The sequence below is a fragment of the Rhinolophus sinicus genome, chromosome 16, assembly GCF_057876585.1.
Source record: "Rhinolophus sinicus isolate RSI-liver-muscle chromosome 16, RSI-T2T, whole genome shotgun sequence".
In the NCBI taxonomy this organism is placed as follows: domain Eukaryota; kingdom Metazoa; phylum Chordata; class Mammalia; order Chiroptera; family Rhinolophidae; genus Rhinolophus; species Rhinolophus sinicus.
Window position 1 is genome coordinate 159,433,036 of NC_142516.1, and position 24,260 is coordinate 159,457,295.

The following is a 24,260-nucleotide window of genomic DNA, read 5'->3' on the forward strand; positions in this document are numbered from 1 at the left end:
TAGGACAAACCCTCCGCTAATACCATACTTAACGGTGAAAAACCGGAAACTTTTCCTCTAAAATCAGAAACAAGATAATGATGCCCCATCACCACTGTTATTTAACATAATATTGGAAGCACCAGTCAGAGAAATCAGGACAAATAATGAAATTAAAGTCATCTAAATTGAGAATGATAGATGATGTATTACAGAATTGTATAACTGAAATGTATGTAATTTTACTAACAAGTGTCACCCAATAAACTTTAATTAAACAAAAAATGAGAATGAAAAAATTAAAATTGTCAATTTTGCAGATAACAGGATTTTTATATAGAAAATCATAAAAAAATTCAAAACATAAAAAATCTATTAGAAACAATAACCAAATACTGAAAAGTGGCAACATACAAAATCAATGTACAAAAACCCATTGTATTCCTATATACTAACAATGAAATTTCAGAAAAAAAGAAATGAGAAAAACAATTCCTTTTGCAATTGCAACAAAAAGAATACAATACATAAAAATAAACTTAACCAAGGATATGAAGGACTTATACATATAAAACTATAAGACATTAAAAAAAATGAGGAAGACCTAAAGAAATGCAAAGACATTCCATGTTCATGGATTAGAGAATAAACGGTTAAAATGACCATATTATCCAAAACAGTACACAGATTTAATGTGATCCCCATCAAAACGGCATTCTTTTTTTTTTTAATACGGTATAAAAAAATCATCAGATTAGTATGGAATCACAAAAGACCCAGGATAGCCAATGCAGTCCTGAAGAGGGGGGGAAAGGCCAGAAGTATCACACTCCCTGATTTCAATTTATACTACAAAGTGACAATAATCAAAATAGTATGTCATTAGCAGAAAAAGAGACACACAGACCAATGGAATAGAGTTGAGAATACAGAAATAATCCCACATACACATGGGCCAATAATTTTTCAACACAGTAGGCAAAAACATACAATGGAGAAAAGAAAGCTTGTCCAGTAAATGGTGCTGGGAAAATTGGAAAGCCATGTGCAAAAGAATGAAACTAGATTGCTATCTATCACCACTACCAAAATTAACTCAAATTGGATCAAAGACCTAAACATAAGACCTGAAACAACAAATTACTAAAAAGAAAGCATAGGTACTAAACTAATGGACCTTGAGTTTCAAAAAGATTTTATGAATTTGACCTCAAAGGCAAGGGAAGTAAAAGAAAAAATAAATGTATGGGACTATATCAAACTATAAAGCTTCTGTACAGCAAAAGAAACCATCAACAAAAGAAAGAGCAAACAAGCTCTGGCAGAGGATATTTGCAAATGACACCTCCAATAAGGGGCTAATATAAAAAAAAAAAAAAAAAAAAAAAAAACACAACTCAAAAACAACAAGTGATCCAATTAAATAGGAGGGTGGGGGGTGGGAGATGAGGGTAAGGGGGTTCAAATATATGGTGATGGAAGGAGAACTGACTCTGGGTGGTGAACACACAATGGGATTTATAAATGATGTAATACAGAATTGTACACCTGAAATCTATGTAATTTTACTAACAATTGTCACCCCAATAAATTTAAAAAAAAAAAAAAAAAAGGATAATAAAGGAATACTATGAACAACAACAACAAAAAAATTGGGCAGAGGACCTAAACTGACACTTCTTCCAAGAAGACATAGAAAAAGCCAAAAGATATATGTAAAATTCTTGACTTCACTAGCTATTAGGGAAATAAAAATCAAAACCACAATAATATATCACCTCACACCTGTTAGAATGGCTTTTATCAACAAGGTAAGTAATAAGTGTTGGAGAGGCTGTGGAGAAAAGGAACCCTCATATACTGCTGGTGGGAATGTAAATCGGTATAGCCACTGTAGAAAACAATATGGAGTTTCCTCAAAAGATTAAAAATAGAATTACCATTCTATAGTGGGTATCTTCCCCAAAAATCTGATAACAGTTATCCATAAAGATATATGTATACCTATGTTCATTGCAGCATTTTCCACTGTGGCCAAACATGGAAACAACCAAACTGTCCCTCGATAGATGATTGCATAAAAAAGATGTGGTACATATATACAATGGATTATTACTCAACCATAAGAAAGGATGAAATACTGCCATTTGTGACAAAATAGATGGATATTGAGATTATCATGATAAGTGAAATAAGTCAGACAGAAAAAGTCAAGAACCATATGACTTCACATGTCAGATATAAAACTGAAAGCAATAAAGGAACAAGACAAACAAACATGTATAGAATCAGAGAACAGTTTAGTGGTTCTCAGAGGGTAAATGGGCAGAGGTGGTGGTAGAAGAGGGAAAGGGGGTCAAACACAAGGTGATGAAAGGAGAACTGACTCTGGGTCAGGAACACACAACGCAATATATAGATGATGTATTATGGAAATTTAAAACTGAAACCTATATACTTTTATTAGCCACATCACCCCAATAAGTATAATAAAGATTAAAAAATAATCAATAAAAAGGAAAACAAAAAGAATAGCCATTTCTCCTCTGGTAATATAATCTCAGTATTACATAGTTGATATATTTGTGCTTCATGATATTTGAATTCAAATGAAGAAATAAGCATCAAAACTGTGAGAGGCTCAAATAAGATCAACCATAAAACTTTGATCCATCAAGTCTATGTAACCACACTGAGTTAAATTAGGCATAATGTACCAGTGACATGTTGTGAAATTATTTACTTCCCAACTGAAGGTGTAAAAATGTCTACCAAAGATGGCTCTCTACATATCGCTTATAAAATATCTTCTAAGCGTAAGATCCATGATACTGCCAGAGATCCAACGATGTGAAGACACTATCCCTATTTCAAAAACCTTATCATCAAAAAAGGGAAACCTACATGTAAAGTATTGTTTACAGGGGTCCAATGCTATAGCAAATCTAGCTATAGAATTATGCAACATTGCACAGAATTTATTTACCCCACAGCACCGTTTGGATTTGAGAACTGGAATTTTGTGTTATTTTAACATCAATATTAAAAATTAACATATTTATGAATTACTCTAAGGCTATTATTATTGATATTCCAGTGAATAAATCTTTATTTTGTATCATAGTCCCTGGACTTTTGTGAAAGCTCTGAAAGTACTTCTTCTATGAGTTTATCTTTATATCTAGCACATTAAGAACATTTCAGCATTTGCCCAGTTTTTCCATAGCAAACATGGAGCAGGATGTTTTCAGATTCTCGAAATGTTTATAAACAACACATTAGCTCAGCACTGTATAAAAAGAAACCAGGAAATACTAAATCTACGGCATTTGTAATATATATCCAGACTACTTACATGCTTGTCATTGTGAAAGTTTAACTTAAATATATGGCTTATGAGCTGGAGGCTAGGATCTTACCATGTTTCCCCGAAAATAAGACCTAGCTGGACAATCAGCTCTAATGCCTCTTTTGGAGCAAAAATTAATATAATTATTAATTTATATTATATTATATTATATCATATTATATTATATTATATTATAATAATTTTTGATCCAAAAGACGCATTGGAGCTGATTGTCTGGCGAGGTCTCATTTTCAGGGAAACACAGTATTAGATGCTAGAATTCTATAACAGGTAATTTTGTGATACGTGTTGAGGAGTAGGAGTGAGGTTCTGAAGAATTAGCTCAGGCTTTACTGCTTTGTCTTTGGAATGAATGTGCATGAAAATTGTAAGGAATTCTTCTGGAAATTCTCCTGTGTTTCTAGGGATGATTCATAAACCCTTAAAATAACTGTAACAACCACCATTTTACACCATATAATTAATAAATCTCTTTAGGTAAGGTACAAAAAACCTGTGGGACAACATTGATAAGTAACTAGATCTCTTCTATTCTTGGATTATTTGATTTTCATTAAACTAAGAACCCTAAAAATCTTAAAAAAATAAAAAGATATATATATATATATATATATATATATATATATATATATATATAGTAATAAATAATTATATATATATATATCTAGTAATAAGTTATATATATATATATATATATATATATATATATATATATATATATATATATATCTTCACATGCTGTTTTACCCAGTATAGACAAATACATGCATGTGCACTCTGTTACTTGTTATATTTTCTGAAGTTTAGATTGATTCTCAAGATAAGTCTCAACAATAACAAAATATGAAGGCCAACAATCATTTACAAACTGTTTTGGTAATTCTTGGCCACACATCAGGGAAATCTTTTTTATTTGGCTTAAGTTAATTAATATCCTCTACTAATTTTGAAATGAAATATGTATAATTACAAAAAACAGAAATCAATCATGAGGGTTCCAAATCAAAATCCAGTATTACATAAACTGCTTTCTCAACCTTTTGCTAATGGAATTTCACTCTTTTGTTTAAATATCCAAGTCATATATGGAAGTCAGTAAGAAATCTCAGGAATACCACTGTTTCCAAACTAAAACATAATCAGATTACCTACTTTAGGATGGAAAACGTTGTCATTAAACTGTAGTTTTTTTACTAAGAGTCAACCTGTCTAAAATAATTTAATTACAGTACTGCACAATTAGTTTCATAAAGAAGAAAAAACATATTGTCATATAAGTGATGTAGGATAACTGTCAAAATTCCACACCCACTCTTGATAAAAGCTCATAGACAACCAAGAATACATGGGAACTTTCTCAATCTAATGAAGAGCATCTACAAAAATCTGTATCTGTTGTAATACAGAATGGAAGACTGGGTATTTTCTTCTAATACCAGTCGGCAAGTACCTTCACTATAGCCACTCGTTTAACACAGTATTGAATATTCCTAGGTAGTGCAATAAACCGAGGAAAAAAAAATTAACAAAAGGCACCCTTTTTAGAAAGGAAAAAAAAGAAAAATGTCTCTTTTCACAGAACACCATTACATATGGAGAAAATCTCAGGGAAACAAAACTGAAAATTTCCTTAATAAGTGAGTTTAATAAGTTTACAGGATAAAAAGTCAGCACACAAATAATCAATTATATTTTTTTATAAAAGCAATGTGAAATTGTGAACAAACTTTTTTATAAATATCTTTAATAATGAATCCAAAATTCTAACGCAGTTAGGTATAAATCTAGTAAGCCATGAATGTATATGCTCAAAACTATAAAATCTTGACAAAATGAAAAAAAGAAATGAGAGAAATTTATCATTTCTAGAACATATCATGTTGACGAAGAGAATGTATGAGAAAATATTCATGAAATAGGGTTAGCAAAGAGTTCTTAGACATGTCAAAACAAAACAACAAAAAGCCCACAAATTAAAATTTTGCTCTGGTAAAATCTTTGTGATGAGGATGAAATGCAAGACAAAGACTTGAGGAATATATTTATTCGCAAATCTCATATTTGTCAAAGGATGTGTGTCTTTAGTATATAAATTAAACTATAAACTCAATAGTAAGAAAACAATATAATAATAAAATAGTGAAGAGATAACAATAGACACTTGATTAAAGAAGATATAAAGGTGGCAAATAAACACTTCAAAAGATGTTAAATTAATTGGTCACAATAAGATACCACTACATGCCAATTAAAACAGCTAAAATGAAAAAAATAATAATAATTTAAATGTGAAATCCTGGAGTGATTTTAGAGTAATATGATCTCTCATACTCTGCTGTTATAAAAGTAAAATGATGCAGCCTTTCTGGAAAAGAGTTTGATTTCTTTTTAAATAAATTTAATCCACTTATCAGATGACACAACAAGTGTATCCTGGGCATTTATACTAGAGATACAGTTGATCTGTATATTATATTTGTATTCATAAAACTTGCTGAACTCATATTATTTCTAGGGGATTTCATTGTAATTATTGGTACCTCCAATGAAACTGGTGAAAGTAGACATCCTTGTCTTGCTCCGGTTCTTTCAGGAAAACTGTTCAGTATTACTATTTAGCATGATGTTATCTGTAGGATGTTTTTGGAGATTCTCATAATCAGGTAAAAGGACTTACTTCCTATACTTAATTTGCTGAGAGTTTATCATGATTGGATGTTGGCCAAAGGCTTTTCTAAATATATTGAGGTGATCATATAACTATTCTTCAGTATTAAATAAATATGGTGAATTGCAGTGAATTTTTAAAATTTATTTAGCCCTTTATACCTTACATAAACCCTACCTATTCATGATGTCTTTATGCATATATGTTTGTGTGTATTTATACATAATGTGCTATTTTATTGTTAAGAAATTGTGCAACTATATTAGTATATTCATGAAGGGCACTGTTTTGTAGTTTTCTTATAATTTGTCTGGGATAGTATAAAAAAAAATACTGACCTCATAAAATGAACCTAATGATGTTCCCTCTTCTCTTATTTTTTTCCCAAGAATGAAAAACATGATATTTATTCGTTAAGAATTTGTGGAATTTAACAGTGAAATTCTCTGGGCTTGCCATTTTCTTTGGTGGAAGATTTGACTGAGAATTTGATTTATATAATAGATTTTAGATTATCATGTCTTGAATTATTCCCTGAGTATATTTTAGTAGTTTATGGCCTTAATCACAGTCATCTCAGTTATCAAATCTGTCATGGAGTTTTTCATAGTATTTACTTACTATCCTCTAATGTCTATGTGTTATATAGGGCTATTCTCCCTTTCAGTCCTGATCTGAGTAATTTGTGCTTTGGTGGGGGGGAGTAGTTTGTGGTCAATTTTGCTACAGATTTATTTATTTTTTTCAAAGAACCAAGTTTATTTCTTAGCTTAGTTGTTATTGTTTCATTTCCAATTTTAATGTTTTCAGCTCCTATTTATTATTTCCTTCAGTCTGCTTGCTATGAGCTTAATTTATTATTTTTTATCTATTTTCCTATGGTGTAACTTAGATTATTTATTTGAGAACTGTCTTCTATACACTTAATGTTTTAAGTTTCTGTTTAAGCACACTTTAATTGCATTCCACAAATTTTGATATGTTGCATCTTCATTTAGTTAAAAATATTTTGTAATTTCCCTTGAGACTTCCTTATTGACCCATGAGTTCTTTAGAAAGATTTAATTTCTAAATATTTGGGATATATATATATATATATATATATATATATGCACATATACATATATATACACATATATATATGTGTGTGTGTGTGTGTATATATATATATATATATATATATACACACACACACATACAGATAGATACAGATATATTCACATGATGAAATGGAAAACTCCACTTTCTCACATTCCAAATAAAAGGCTAATAATCTGTGAATACTGGTAACAAGGAAGAATTGTCTTCTTTCTTTTGAAACCATATTCTGATAGTGAAATTAGAAGGATTATTTAAATACTGATGATAGCAGTGGAAATGCAATAAATTATTAAAATGCAGAGATGGACTATAAGGAAACAGCAATACCAAACCACTTCTTTATGTTAGTGACAGTAACATGAGCAATATTCCTCATACTCTCATCAGGGCTAGCATGTATTTCAGAAGTGAACACCCAAGGCAGAAATTGTAAATACTTAACAATTCCAAAGGATTATTTCAGAACCTGTTCCCACCAGCAAGCATTGAAAGGAAGGAGCACTTTCCAATGTCAGAGTTCATTATTTGGCAAGGTCACCAGGACATGATTACTAGTCCAGTCAGAGGTCAATTTTACCAAAGTCGTTTGCAGAAAAAGAGCATGTAGCAGATACTTAAAGTGGAACTAAGTGGACTGACAAGAACTCATGCATGAACAATTTTATTTTAGGGAAAAAAAGTGCAATCACACTTTATATCTAAAGGCTGCTAAGGATGATTACCTATACCTGCAGTTGTTCAGTACTTCACTTGATTGATTAACTTCTAAAAGTTTATGCAGATCTAATCAGGTTAGATTTGAATTAGAGCACATTTATATTCATAATCATAATCAAATCTGAATCAGTAGACCAAGAAATGTGATAGCACTCATTCAGATACTGGCATTCTCATAATCCTTTGTCTGACTATATTTTTCAAAAGCCATATTTTGCCTCATCATCAATTGCATTACTGATTCTAAATTAACATAAACTAAATCAAAACATGATCCCTTTCTGTGGGCATCATGGCTTAAACTAAACATGCTAAAATAGCCATAATGAGGAATAAAACACTAAAAAATCCCACAGAAGAATTTGAGGTTATTTCATATTTAATAAAATAGAAAGTTTTATTATTTTTTCCTCATCTCCCTCCCCCTCCCCCTCCACACACAACTAGGAGAAAAAAAGATTAAACTAAGGTGCTATTGAAACTCAACTGAATATGAAAGGATGGTTCGATATCCTGGTTCCAATGTGAAAATAAATTATTTTCAAAAAACTGCTTGGAAAAAGCAATGCTCTACATACACAGACACAAATGCAATTTTAACAATATTTCTTCATTTGAATTTATTTGTTATAATGAAAACATACATTATTTGCTAAGCTACTTTGGTTTTAGCTAATGTATTGATTCTTTCATTCACAAATGACTGTTTCATTCTTATATATCCCAGGTTCAAGAAATATGTCTTTGGACAAGAACCTAAAAGGCTCCTCCTCTTTTGGAGCTTAAGTCCTAGTAGAACATAACATAAATAAACAGCAAATAAATAGTGACGTTATGGGATGATTTGAGGGAAAAGTTTCCTGGCAGAGACCACAACTGGTACAAATAAGGCAAAGAATATATGACATTGATAATGATACTACAACGGACAAAAATCAGGTCAGTGTGAACATACAAAAGTGATAACAGGTGAGTTCAGAGTGGTTGGCAGGCCTAGAAAGAACAGGGAGGGCCCTCTTAGGAAAGTGGAAAAGTTAGGTTTATGGTCAGAGAATTATAATAAAATGGAAAACTGAATGATAAAGTCATTTCCTTTATATATTGCTTAAAAATAACTTCTATAGCAAAATCCTAAATGGAATTTATAGAACCCAAGATCGTCTGACTCAAGAAGCTTGCTTTTATTCCATAGGTCCACATCGGCCTTGAATTTTTTAGGAGATACTGCAGCTCAGTTACTAATGGTGTTTGAAAACTCAGTATAATCATTACATTTTTTGCCATGCAGTGACATTAGCCAGAATCCTAAAACTTTCCCAATTCTGATTTATCAGAATAGAATGGTTTACTAACACAGGCCTGAAATAGACGTAATTATGTTTGGAAGGTAATGATGTGCTCCTATCATTTTCAAAGAGTTTCATTTGACCTTCTTAAGCAGAGATCTCAGTAAACTTCTGATGACACCTGTGATATGTAATTTCAAAGTAAGGACCTGCCATTTATTTTATGGCTCATCAGATCCATTCTGAATGGTCAATTAGTGTATATCAAAAATTACTGCACATTCTGGAAAAAAAATTATATGGCATTTATAAATTATAATTCAATTAGTCATCAAAGAGGAGATATGATAACAGAGGAAGTGAGTGTGAACCATGACAAATTGGGTAATCTCTTACACACCATTAAAAAGCTTCAAGAATCCTGTTAAGGGAGAAGACTTCTGCACTTTTTCATTTCGCTTCTCATCACTTGTGCCAATTATGTCTCTATATAAATGAAATCCATAAATGCTACTAAAAACAGAGTCATCCAATGCCAGTTTTCTATTTTATGATCACATACATAATAAAGTGATAATAAAAGAAAGCTTATTAAAATGAACTATCCATTACTAAATATGAAATTTATTATATTTATTACATAGCACCATCTAGTGAAATTTGAGGGGATTGTGTAATGTATTAAATATGATGCAGAACAACTTTGCAAATATTAGAGATTAGTTTTTATGCATTAATTAATTATACATTTAAGTTTCTCCAATAAATCCCTCAATAAATAAAATGTTATATTACACATACATATTTACATATGTCACATTTTTAAATTTTATTATTTTTATATTAAAATGTTTATACAATCAATTAAATAATATCTTTCTAATGAAATTATATGCAGGGGTTTTAATTTAAATAGGTCTTTATTTGATATTAAGAAAATATTACGTAAAATAACTCATCCACAATATATGAAAGTAAAATGCAGTATGTGTGGTTTCTCAAACAATTCTCAAGTTAGAGAGAGGTATGTAATCAGGGTATCCACAAATGCACTTCAAAAGATTATTTTCCCCCCAAAGAATGTCCCTAAGATGTTTTTGCAATATTATTTGGTGGTCTTTTGTGTAAAATGGAGGCTGACCATTTATGACAGTTGTCATAATAAGTTTTACAGGAGTTCACAAAATATGCTGTTTTGTTTTATGTTAAATATTAAAACATAACTAATATTAAAATAATTTATATAGAATTACGTGAACATCATACCTCACTCCATGTTGATTGCCTGCCATTATAACATCGAGTTCTTCTATGTGTAAAGTGTATATTTCTACATAAGCATACATTTTACACAGTAATTAATTTGAACACCATCAATGATGAAAATGTATCATCCTTTAAGGAAAAATTCGTTTGAAACGACAACAAAACTACATTTTAAAAGTGCCCTGGCAATTGAAGTTGTATGGGGACTGAATAGTATTTTGTTTAATTAAAATATTAAGTCATTATTAAATAAAATTATGTTTATTTTGCATTTAAACTGGACTTTAAACAGAATTCTAAAGAGATTAATTTCAAGTATACCACTGTAACCATCTCAATTAAATCAATTTTATTATTTATTTACTCCAAAAGTAAGTACTGATCACCTCTTATGAGGTATCGTCTTAATGAATAAGAAGTATATCATTGACGAGAATATACTGGCCAGGTTTCCAACTATGATAGCATGATTGACCAAAAGGCCTAGTTACTAGGCTTTGAAATCCATTTCCATGTTGGCTTCAAGGCCATGCTTTCCACAATCTCTCCCGAACCAATGACTAAGTACAGTATGGATACAAAGCCAGGCCCATTCCTGGAAGACATAAGACTCTTCTGACAGCCATCTTTGACTTAAGAAATCCTCCGTAGCTTTGATGAACTTTCCCTAGATTGTGCTGCAGTTTAGAAAGCTTTCACCCACTTCTCATTCCCTCTGTCCTTCACTGGGGTCAAACTTGAATTATAATTTAATGGTTCACCCAGATTCTTCCAACTCCCAGATTTCACCACCCCTTTTCTTTTTTTCTCATGGACATTATTTCCTAATAAAATGCGTGCACATTTAACCACACATAATCTCATTTGGCATCTGCTTCTTGGAGAATTCCAAAGTGGGTTCCCAGAGGGGCCAGAAGTTTTGTTTCTTTGTTTGTTTGTTTTTGTTTTTTCCTTCATAGTGGTAGACACTTACTACATATATTGATTTGTTTTTGTTGCACACATAGCTTCAGACAGCTCTACCAAATAGAACCTTACCTAATGGTTAATTCACAGACTCGGAATCCCACACAGAATAACATGTGAGTTGAGGACACAGCAAGGGTCCCATTTAACCATAAGCTACGTCCTCCAACAGGTCACCTTAGAATCCATGTGCCCAGTGATCAGAAGGCAAGCAGCGGGGCCACTTTAATGTCAGAGAGATAACTGACCTTGACCAGTAGACCAGTAAAAGGGAGAATGGCTATTCTTAGATCAATGGGGCAGGCAAGAATATATGTAGACCCAAGTTATTCACTTAGGTTGTCTCTGCCCCATTGGTACCTCCTTGCCCCAATTCTAACTGTGAATAGACACTGAAACAATGCTAGACTAAGAAGAAGGGTGTGATTATTAATGAATCAAACATTCAGGAATGAAATTCTGGGTCACATTACCAAGTAAACCAGCATAACCTCTGAAGAGATTACTAAGATTGAGAGGGATTTAGAATGGACAGTGGCGTAGGAGACAGTAGCAGAGGCAGCTTTGAGATGAATTGCATCAATGAGGGCTGATGTTCATAGCAATAACACTCTTCTAAGATTTTTATCAAGAAAGTGAACCTCAGAGAACCACAGAAGAGCAGCTTCCTAAATTTATGTGGAAAGGCTGATCTGTACAGCATAAATGGTGGACTCTGGTAGCCATGCAAATGGGAGCATAATTGAGCAAGGGCCCTAGCTGCTATGCTCTGAAATTCATCAACCACATTTGCACTGATGTCAAGTTTCTTACAAACTGCTCCCAGTTAATGACTAAGAGTGTCAAGGATACTAGGGCTTGCCTATTTTCGGAAGACATAGTGCTCCTCAGATAGCCAGCTTTGGTTCCAGAACTCTTTAATATCTCTTTTAAACATTTCTTAGACTTAAAAAAGAAAAATCTAGAACTCTTTCACATACATTCCTATTGTCTCTTCTTCATTTGGAATCAGAATTTTAAGGCAGCATGATGGATCGCTCAGCCTTACCAGTCTTCTGCCCATTTATTCCCAGGGGCCATATCAAGCCTTTTCCCTAATAAAACCCTTGAATATTTAACCCTGACAATACAAAGTCAAATAGCTCAACACACTTAGGTATGCATCATGTTATGAATTACTAAATAAACTAAATCAGTCACTTTTGTTGATACACAGCCAGTCACTGAGTAGGAAAAAAATTCTTCTATCTTTGAATTAAAATTTTCTCTGATTTTAAAAATGCAAAACCAAACCAAACAAAACAAACAAACAAAAAATATCTTATCCTATGAGGTAGAACACAAAAGAGAAGTTGTGTATTTTTGTTACAGGGCACAAAATAGGCCAAAGAGAGAGAAGAGAAAATTGGTTTCCCAAATCACAGCTCAAAGAAGAATTGAAAGAAACTGAAAAGAAATTTGCATTAGGAGACTCTGCTCAGAAACTGCCCATGGTCACAGAAATAAAATTAGATCCTTGTAAATAAAGGGGATATCATACACTGGGCATCAAGTTTAAGTATCATGTGGGCAAAGTTTTTTTTTTTTTTTAAGACAACCTGTCCTCATTTCCTTGCAAAATATTTATGAGCATCTAGGTGAATTCCCATAAACGCCTGAATAGAAAATTAAATGAAGTTATGAAACTGCTATTTTTAGGATAGAAATTACAACTGTGCTTATGGCATTCTCTTTAGTATGGTACATTTTTATGAATAGTTTAAACATAACACAGTTCCCACTTACTGTTCTTGGAAAAAAACAAAAATAATTAGTCAAAATGCACACACGCTAAACTACACAGGGGCACTAGGAACAGAAGGGTCTTCCTAGGTGCGATGGAGCCTGGACTGCCTAGGGTGGGACATGGTTACATGTACACTCACAGTGGAAGGTTAGGCTAGTTGCTTTCTTCAACATGGTCATAGGCCTTGTAAGAATACTAAAGCTTAATAACCACTATAATTTAAGAACTGAAAGAAGGTCATGTACCTCTATTCACCATACATAGAAACATGAAGAAATCAACAAAGGAGTGTAGTGATGATGAAAAGCAAGGAATGAGTTGGATGGCAAACAATTTTTGGGAAATATTTGTGTAACATAGAGGCATTTGTTGGTACTGCCAAAGTGTGTCCCCCATCCCCCAATGATGTTGGGGTATTTATTTGGTGGGGAGAGATAATGAAGTAGAGATAAACAATCTCCCTGCACTGAAAATGGATGTGGATAAAACCATCTATCTAGACATTCTCCATTCCCAGCTGGCATATTGGATCTTGTTGATTTGGCTAGAGGGTACTACAGAAGTCTTGTCCCAGTCAAAAGAAATCATGACTACTGTACCTATTGCCTGCCACTTCCATCACTAGAGAAGGTGCCAAAAAAAAAAAAAAAAAAAAAAAAAAAATCCAGTAAAATCCTTTCAACTGTATGATAATTTAGACACTTGAGAATTATGTGTATTTTATTCTATCCTCAGAGGTGAGCTGAAGGAGGAGAAAAACGGCCTTTACCATATTCAAACAGCCCCTGTCCTTAGCCTAGCATGACACCAAGGAATATAAAAAAAGGCTCACTTCCTTAGAAAAGTCAAGTGTATGCTCTTTCATTGCAACACAAAAGAAGGTAGCTGTGATATTCATACCAGTAGTATTTTGAGTCATGAGTCTATTTCTTAGCAAATACAGGAAGAATGATATCTTGAATGTATATTTCTAGATATTCTATATTAATTTAAATTATTTTTTAGTTAGGAATCTTCATTTCTTTATTTTTTGCCTTTAGTAAATTGGTGCAGTCTGTGATTTTACACAAGACACATTACTCATTATTGACAAATGTTGCACTTGCTTTAAAGTTATTTCATTTCTGTCTCCCTTACAAAATTCTAAGCCTGTTGAAAATATGGAGAGTTTATTTTACTCACTTTTAAAAGTCAATATCAATGCAAAGCAGTGCCTACTATACTACAACCATTTATCTTGAGGAGAGATGGATGAAAAAAAAGTTATATATATTTTAAGTACTACATATAATAGTGTAATGTTACTTTTCTCCACATTATAAAATAAAATTTATTGAAGTAAACAAAAGAAAACAAAACAACAATAACAGCAAGTGTTGTCACTATTATAATTTTTGAGCACAACATGCTAATATCATATGTTCTTTATCCCTTTTTATGTAAACCACCTGAAAGTTCCCAGAACTCTGGGTCTCTGCTCATGGCCCATTTCCTCATAATTGCTTACACTTTTAATACTTCTATAGTTTAATACTTGTATAATACTATAATTGCCTACACTTTTAATACTTCTCTGCACAGATTTTATGTATTCCTATCTCGTGCTCTCTAACTGAAAATTCTTATAATATACATGTGGAACTCAATATTCATCACCAGAAAAATTCCTAAATTATAACCTCTTCGCTGAGCAGTCCTGGATCTGCTGACAGTCCAAGAATGGCGCTTTCCCTAAATTCTAAATGTAACAGCTATTTTATTTTTGTTTTGTGTTTTCCTCCCAGCCCTTACACATGTAAGCCCAGATAATGGTACAAACACGTTTGAGCCCATTCCTGATTTTAAAATAAATTCAATTTTTTTCCTTCATAAATTCCCCTAATTTTGAATCACATGTTAAATTTTGTATTATGCTATCACTCTCTTGGTTGTGGTCATCTACTAACATTGATTTCATTCCTGTTTAGTTTTCAGACTACTAAAAGTGCTGGACAAAATAAATTTAAAAAAATAATAATACTACCATCAAAGAAAATCATCACAAAATATCTAATTATTAGAGATAAAGAGAAGTTTCTAAAACATTTTAAAGAAAAATGTAGGGGAAAAAAACAGCTATAAATGATTAAGTATTAGAATGGTGAAAAAATTTACAACACAGAAACGGAAGCTAATTAAAATGGAAAACAATTAAAATTACATTGAACACATATATGTAACATATATATTATATATGTACTCATCAAACACAAGAAAATAGAAATATGAATTAAGAAACTCAGAGATTATTTTCTGCTTAGGATAAATACTTTAGTCATAACCAAATGATTTTTATATAGTATCCGCTGATGGGTTAGATCTATGGGTCACAGACTTAAAAAATGTCCTAATTAAAACATTCTTAAGGCCTATTAAGAATGTAATAAATACAGAAAGATACAAGAATACAATAAATTTTTGTCAAGATTCTGCCTAAGAGTCTAAAGTGATTCAGGATATCTGTATTGAGTGATAGCATCTATTCTCATTTGGGTTATCCTCATCCCATTTTCACACACTTTCCAATCAGAGAAAGTAGTGGAATCTTTCAAGATTCAATAAAAGTCTAGTTCCACCAACATCAATATTTGGGATGAAGATAGAGTTGAGAAGGCTGACAACTACAGAATCCATTTTCAATACGGATAAACCATGCTCACTAATAGAAATGTCATTAGAAATGTTTGAAAATATTATCCAACAAAATGTATCTGTCACGTATGCTGTATATGAGTTGTATGTTTCCCCCCTTGTTTTGGCTTCGGATAGATATTTCTGTCATGAGGTTGGAAGGTCACTAGAAGAAGCCAGGGAAAGAGAGAGTTGTCCTTTAGCAACAAATTATTATAATAATAAAGGCCTACTTACTTCTTCTTGAATTTCTACTGCTATTTGATAGATGACAAGAATCCGTACTCTAAAATCGGTTTTGTCAACTCTTTCTAACCTGAAGAAAAAATTGACTGCATATCTAGATATGTACTTTTTCACATAGTGGTACAATTTAAAATTCCAATTTTTGGGTTACTTTTGAGAACTAGGCTGTTATTCATTTCAGCTATTTTGGGTCGGCTTCATATAAAAAAATAGAATAAAAAATGGGAGGATTCTCACTTTATATTTTTATCTGAAAGTGTTAATAAATACAAACTCTTTAGGTAAGATTTTACCATTAGAAACAATAAGTATCTATATATGTTAAATGTTTTGGGTACATATACAAACACTTATTTATATGTAGCTATGGGAGACCACTGCCTACATAATGTGGTTTGAAAGAACTAAGAATCAAACTCTTGTGGAAATAGTTGTCAATTACGAATGTCATATAAACAAATGTTAGCTTTCCATTAGACATCAAGATATGCTGTTATCTTTAAATTTAACCACATTTTTTGCAATTACTATAGTTGAAAATATAATGGTTTTTGAGTGAAGTAAACTAAGCTCATGACAATAAAAATGTGTCCCACCAGTGCAGATTATTTGTTAAAAGAAATGTAATTCTGTCTGGTAAATAATTCCTTGGCATATGTATCTTGTTGTCAAAGCTGTGTAGGAGACTAGCTTTTCCAAAATTCCAAGATAAATGGGCCTTTCAGTATCATGGATGCAGAATGTGGCTGATGGAAATCACCTGGAGCATATAAAAGATCGAAGAGACAGTGGTGGGGCATTGCCAGCATCTGTTAAACTATGGGGTTCTCTTGGGTTTAAATCGTTTTCCTTCTTGTTTCCACGGGGTCAGACAATACAGCTTACAGCACTGATTTCACCAACATAGGGCTTTGATGCCATCTCGCAAAGAGCTACAACTGCACCTCTAGTAACTGGATATAGCTGCTGCTGCCCCATTGTTGTCCTGATGCCTCCCCTGATCAGCTACCAACTGGAGTCTATGAGGGGTGTCTTTGGTGAGACCCAGATCACGGGCCACGCTGCATATTAAAATGAGGCTAGAATATCAAGTAACAGAAATTTTCACATATTTTTATATGAAGCATTGAGAAAAACAAATAAAATGCATAAAGGAAAATGGAGACATTACAACTGATAGCACAGAGAAACAAGGGATCATAAGATACCACTATAAACAATTGTATGCCAACAAATTGCATACCCTAGAAGAAATGGACACATTCCTAGAAACACATCTACACACCTGCATAACACTTACCAGGACAGAATCATAAAGAAATGGAAAACCTGTACTAAACAATAATGAGAACAGAGATTAAATCAGGCTTTAAAAACTCTTTCTCTGATAATTAAGACTATTCACTCATTTCCCTTCCTTCTCACTTATTTTTCTCACTCTTGGCCATGGATTATTCTTCTCATGCAATTTAAATTTCTAAAATACAAATCTTGTCAGGTACTTTCCTATGCATCAGTTTTTCAGTAACTACAGAATTCAACTGTTGCCTAGAAACTCTTCACTGTGCCATGCAAACCACATGGGAGAATGCAGTCCCCAGACTGCACTACGGCCTCCAAATACCCTATTTTCTCATTCTTTCTTCTCTACTTCCTTGATTTTATCATCTCTCTCAACATAACTATCATTTTTCATGGAAATATTTCTAAAATAACCTGTATTCTTGTGTTTTTACCATTTAGTTTCGTCTATTTTAAGCTTAAAGTGAGATTCAAATAATGACAATGTGCTGCCACCTGCTGGAACATGTGGGAAATGATCTGTTTTAAATAACAGAACGACCATGACATTTACTGCATTAAATAAGAAAACTGTGATGCTCAGAATATGTTTCTATTAAAAGGGTATTACAGTGTGCAAAGCTATGTGTCAGTATATGCTAATATTTCCTTTAGCTGTGAAAAAAAGCATAAAAACCTATTTTATGCTTTTTTTATCTGTTGTTCTCTCCATGACCCAACTCTTTAGTCTTATTTCTTTTGTAGCAGCATAGGCATTTAGGAAATTAAAATTTGATTTTAACTAAGAAGTAATGCAGAAAGTAATTAAATAAATCCTGCTTTTAAGTAGTGCTTACTTTTGCTGTTACTACAATAATGATGATGAGTAAATAGAAACTTGGCGATGTTATAGACCTGAGTTCTAGTTTTATTTTCCCCCTTTTCAGTATAATAAAGAATTTTTGACGCATTCAGATTTTCTCTTAAATACATTTATAGATATGGAAGGTTATTGGAGAAAATGTCACATTACCAGAGTCTTCCTTATCCTTCATCTCCCAGGTCCCTACGTGAAAGCTTAAAATAGTGATTTCTAATATAATCCATGCTTCTTATTATTTTAAAAATTGGAAGATGTAAGAAAATATATGCAACTTTGAACTTCTGGATATCAGTAAGGTATTTGAGTTCAAACAATATCACTTTTCAGGTGACTTGCTATTTGGTTAATTAGTTTATATGTAATATGTTTCTACTTATAGCTAAGTACTTAGCTATCTTTGGGTGTCAAGTGCTACTTAGTTCTTATATTTGATCATTTACTCTCAGAAATTATGAAAAAGCAGAGTGGTCTAAAATAATCTGATTGGTAGATAGTAGAATACTAAACAGAGAGTTATGAATTTTTAGGGAATCCTTTATCAAGGACAGAATATTACAACAAAAAGTGATTATAGTCCTAAAGAAAGTTCAGGCCACATACTTAAAAATTTTTGTATTATTCATGTAATCTTTACAGTTTATTTTACATTTCCAAACAGAGTGTATTCTAGGTAATATATGGGAATCCAAGGATAACATCAGTTTGTCAGATGTGTTTTTAATCGCCAGCATATTTTAAGAAATAAGGCAAGATCTAAAATTTTGGTGATAAAAGTCAGGATTCGTGAATTATCTGTTTAATAAAACAGAGACAGAGGGACCAACATGGTGAAATAATAACTCCCCTGAGAGAAATGCAGAAACTAGCTGAAAGAGTCCTAAAAAATGAGTATTTAAAACAATACCAACATCAAAATTAATAGAAAAGGCTGAGACACGCTCTCATCATAAACCCCTCCCCTCACACAGTGCCATACAATCAGGAGGGACACCAACTCCCACCTTCTCTCTGAAGAGCAAAGGGTTTGAACAACACACCTAGTGCACCAACTTTTAACACTTCTACCCAAGGGCTGGCCCCCAAAACACCAAACAGTTAATGCCAACAAGGTTTGCATTGACAAGTCCCACAGCACTATAGCAAAGAAGCCGTTTTTTTGTTTTTTTTTTCTGTTGTTTTGTTTGTTTGCTTGTTTGTTTGCTTGCTGTTGTTGTTTGTGGATGGGGGACGGCTTTGTTTCTGTCAACCTCATTTCCATTTTCTGTTTAAAAGTCTGTGGAGGAACAGCTTAAGACCAGTGGTCGTTCTTACCTATTCGCTATCCTGAGCAGTGGGAGCTGCAGCTCGGTCTTCAGTGGCAGGCCCATGCCCCAGTCTTCAGCAGGGTACTGCAGGATAGGTGCCCGAAGTACATTTGTTCTTCAGATTAGTCTGCAATCTTGGGTTGAGGAGCAGGAAACTGCAGAGCTGGAGCAATCCATTCACCCTGAAATTCCTTCTTGGTCATAGCCATTTCAGCCCCAGCCTGCTCTTCCTTTTCAGATTCCCCAGCTCCTCTGTGGAAGTAGAAATCAGGTGGAATCACCTGCACCTGTTCACGGAGACCAGCTGGTGTTGCATATACGCAGAACCTCCCAGGCCAGCGTCCAGCCACAGCAAATCCACCGTGTGGTGTGGTGGTGTTCTAGGATGGCAAAGCCACACAGCGGTGAGGAGCTTCTGTATTACACAGAGCAATGGTAGGAGGATTAACATAGGACCCCTGAAAGAGGCTGGAGGTGGGCCCTGAGATCAGTAATCACCAGAAGTTGCAGCTCCCATAGGCTGCCTGGACCCAGTTAGTGAAGGTTCCAGAAGCAAAGCAACCAGCAATAGTAGTGGCTCCAGTGGCAGCAACAAACAACTCACAACGAACAACTGGCCAGTCTTCCTAAAGGATATGATGCTGACATCATCTGGGTTTTCAATGGCAACAACGGCATGAGCTACCAGTAGAAGATTCTCCAAGGTTCTCTCCAGAATTAAGGTAGATACTATTACTTTCCTCTTGTAGATGTATTGTTCCATTTGGAAGTCAAGGTCGGTGCTGCCTAAGTGGGGTCCTGCTGCAAGGAGTTTGAGTATATCCCCCTCCTTAATTTGTAGAATATCAAGGGCACTAAACAGTTTAGTGACGGTTTTGTGACAGTTTTCCTTTAATTTAGAACAGGACCCTAGAACAACTTCATATAATTGTTCTAATAGAGGTTGTATCTATTACATGTATGTATCTGTTATAGGTTATTGCTTTGTGGTTACCACAAGCCTTACATAAAACTTACATGTCTAAGAATTATGGGTATTTAATAACGCTTTCTAGAAGAATCCAGGCAATACAGGAGAAAGCAAAGCCTGTTTGAAACTTCTATTGCCTTTCATAATTATTAAAACATTCTCTTGTATATCTATACCATAGGCCATTTTCAAGCTCTTTTTAAATTATCACAATATGCATGTGATGACATAGGCATAGTTATTATCCCTGCTATAGAAAGGATATTCAGAGGGTAATAATATGTCTAAGGTGATAAATTTGATAACTAGTAGAGCAAGAAATAGCATTCACATCTACAAGTTATAATTTGATATGGTTTGTACTAATGAAACCCTTACAGACAACTTTCCAAAAGCATAAGAACTCAGAGTTATAATATAAAAACCCACCCAAAAAATGTGTGTGTGTGTGTGTGTGTGTGTGTGTGTGTGTGTGTGTGTGTGTGAAGGTGTGTATGGTAATGGTTTCTTGAATCCTTGCACTTCATAGTATATGGACTTTTTAAAATATGAGGTCAACCTCTGAAATACATTTTTAAATGACTTAATCAACTCTATGTTTTATAAAACTAACCCATGCAAGGAATAAAGGTTTTATATTTCCATTTCTGAAATACTTTATGATTCTGATAATAATAAAAATATTAGTATACATACTTTTCATTACGTATTGTTAAACAAGTTGTAATACTATTTGAAAGTAAACTTTTCTTTTTAATTAATAAACTGTTTCATATACTCAAAATAGCTGAAGTGAAACCCCAAATAAAATTGAGATGAGTATGTTTTGGTTCCTGTACCCCAATATTGCAATATTTGTGAAAAGATACACAGTCAAAAATATTTTAAACCAGGCAAACTTCGTAATATTCATTATTCTTATAATATTGACTCATGCCTACTTGATCCTGTTGCACTATCTTTTGCCAGATGTGTTGATATCTTTATGTTTTGTACTGTTATTTACATAGAAAGCTATGATGCTTTTAAATGATAATTTTAATATTATGTCACTTACATTGAAAACATTGTAACACATATGTCCTTGAAGTTCTATTTTATCATATATATTATACTTTGTAAAATTTCTCTGCATCCCTACTTTTCTGTACTATATATAATATCTGAAAATAGATTAAACTGTCACATTCCTATCATGGTCAAAGTAGTAACTGGTTTTTTTTCTAGCAAGAACAGTCTGTTGTAGTATTTCCCACTCAATTCTTTTTACAGTGAGGCATTTCAATGATTTTCAGATAAAATGAATTTGTTCAAACGTCTATTGCTTATTCTTTTGTTATCCTTCCACACATTTTTTTAATTGGAAGGATAGCAAAACAAACAAACAAACAAAAAAACAATAGAAGTTAAATATTATTAAGTTGTTCCTCAGCCTCAGCTGCTGGGTTTTAGCATTAATTATACGGCTCTCTTGTTTCTTGCCTTCTCAGAGTTAGTAAAATAGCAGGGTTGAAGCAAGAACTAGAGAGCTCACTATATTACTTCGGAGACTTCCATTTTCCTTTACCCCTGCTCTCAAATGTCCTGCTTAAGAATCCAGTCCTTAAAGGAAACTATAATTAGCAAAGCTACCTACACTTACATGACCATTATGGCTAACTCCCTAACTTTGCATGAGAACTGTTCTCATCATGACCTACATTCTAGGTTATCTCATACCCTACAAAAAAGTCAAACTCCCCCAAATATCTTGACATCTGGACTCTCAAAAAGACCAGCATGCCTTCACATTATATAATGATTTTTTCCATTTTTACAACTATCTGCTTCTTTCTTCATGTCTCCCAGAATCTGAACTCAGCAGTAAAACAAGAAAATTAAGCCTCTTCTCTGTATGTACTGTCTCCCTACATATGTGTTTTAATGGAATATATAGTTTAGAGTAGTTTTTAGTTCACAGCAAAAATTAAGGGAAATGTACAGAGATTTCCCATATAACCCCTGCCCTCCTCGTGCATAGTCTCCTATATTATCAGCATCCCCACACAAGTTGTACATGTATTACAATTGATGAACTTACAGAATCACATCGTTGGCACCCAAAATCCACCTTGGTTTTGTATATTCTATGGATTAATATAATATAATATAATATAATATAATATAATATAATATATGTATATATACATATGTATATAATGCCATATTATATGTAATATACTATATTATATAATGTATTATATATTATATATTATATCATATGTCATATATAATATATTATATATAATATAATATATATGGAATATATATATAGAATATACATATAATGACATGTATCCTTCATTGTAGTATATCCAGAGTATTTTCCCTGCCATAAAAATCCTCTGTTCTCATTATATTCACTGCTTATCTTTATCCAATCCCTGATAATCCCTAATCTTTTCACCGCCTCCATAATTTTGTCTTTCCAGAATGTCACATATTTGAAATCATAGAATATGTAGTTTTTTTCTGTTGGATTCTCCCACTAATCAATATGAATTTAAGGTTACTCCATGTCAGTCATGTCATGGCTTAATAGCTTTTTTTGTTGTTGTTATGAATAATATTTCATTGTCTGGACATACCAGTTTGTCCATTCACCTACCGAGGGACATCTAGGTTTTCTCCTATGTTATCTTCTAGGAGTTTTATAGTTTTGTGTTTTCAGTTTACATTTGTGATCCATTTGGAGCTAAATTTTGTGACGGGGTTAATGTATATGTCTAGTTTCATTTTTATTGCATGTGGTTGCCCAGTTGTTCTAATAACATTTGTTGAAAAGACTGTCTTCTCTCTATTTTACTGATTTTGTTCCTTTGTTAAAAATCAGTTGACCATATTCATGTGGCTCTGTTTCTGGGCTCTTTATTATGTTCCATTGATCTATTTGTCTATTCTCTCACCAGTACCACATGGTCTTCATTACCATATATTTATATTAAGTCTTGAAGTCAGGTAGTGTCAGTCCTCCAACTTTGTTTTCAATATTGTTTGGACTACTGTGAGTCGTTTACCTCTCCATGTAAACTTTAGAATCAGTTGTTTGATATACTCAAAATAACTTGCTGTGATTTTGATTGAGATTGCCCTGAATCTGTAGATTAAGTTGGGAGAAACTGACATATTGAGTCTAGATGAACCTGGAATATATCTTTCCATTTATATATTTCTTCATTTTATTATTATTATTATTATTATTATTAAAGTTTTGGAGTTTTCCTCATATAAATCCTGTCCGTATTTTGTTAGATTTATGTGTACTTTATTTTCTTCAGTGCTAATGTAGATGGTATTGTGTTTTTAATTTCAAAGTCCACCTATTTACTGCTGGTATATAGGGATGTGATTGACTTTTTAAAGGTTGACCTTGTATCTTGCGACTTTGTTATGATCGATTAATTCCAAGAGATATTTTTATAGATAATTTTGGATTTTTCACATAGAATATCATGTTGTCTGACAACAAATATTATTATATTTCTTCCTTTCTAATTCTTCCTTTCTTTTCTAGCTGTAACATCTAGTATGAGATTGAAAAGTAGAAGTGAGAGGGAACATCCTCGCTTTGTTCCTGATTTTAGTGGGAAACTCTCAAGTTTCTCAATATAAGTTTAATGTTAGCCGTGGGTTTTTGGAGATATTCTGTATCAAGTGAAGTAAAGAATATGCTCAGTGTTTTTATCATGAAGAGATGTTGAAATTTATCAACTACTTTTTCTACGCTA

The 24,260-nt window shown here is 32.8% G+C and overlaps 2 pseudogenes; both read right to left on the reverse strand.

The window, feature by feature from the left end:
- Nucleotides 1-2,533: 2,533 nt before the first annotated feature.
- Nucleotides 2,534-2,612, reverse strand: LOC148755124 (small nucleolar RNA SNORD36; annotated as a pseudogene).
- A 16,918-nt stretch (nt 2,613-19,530) lies between these two features.
- Nucleotides 19,531-24,260, reverse strand: part of LOC148755125 (small ribosomal subunit protein uS2B pseudogene) — a 79,546-nt pseudogene continuing 74,816 nt past the window's right edge.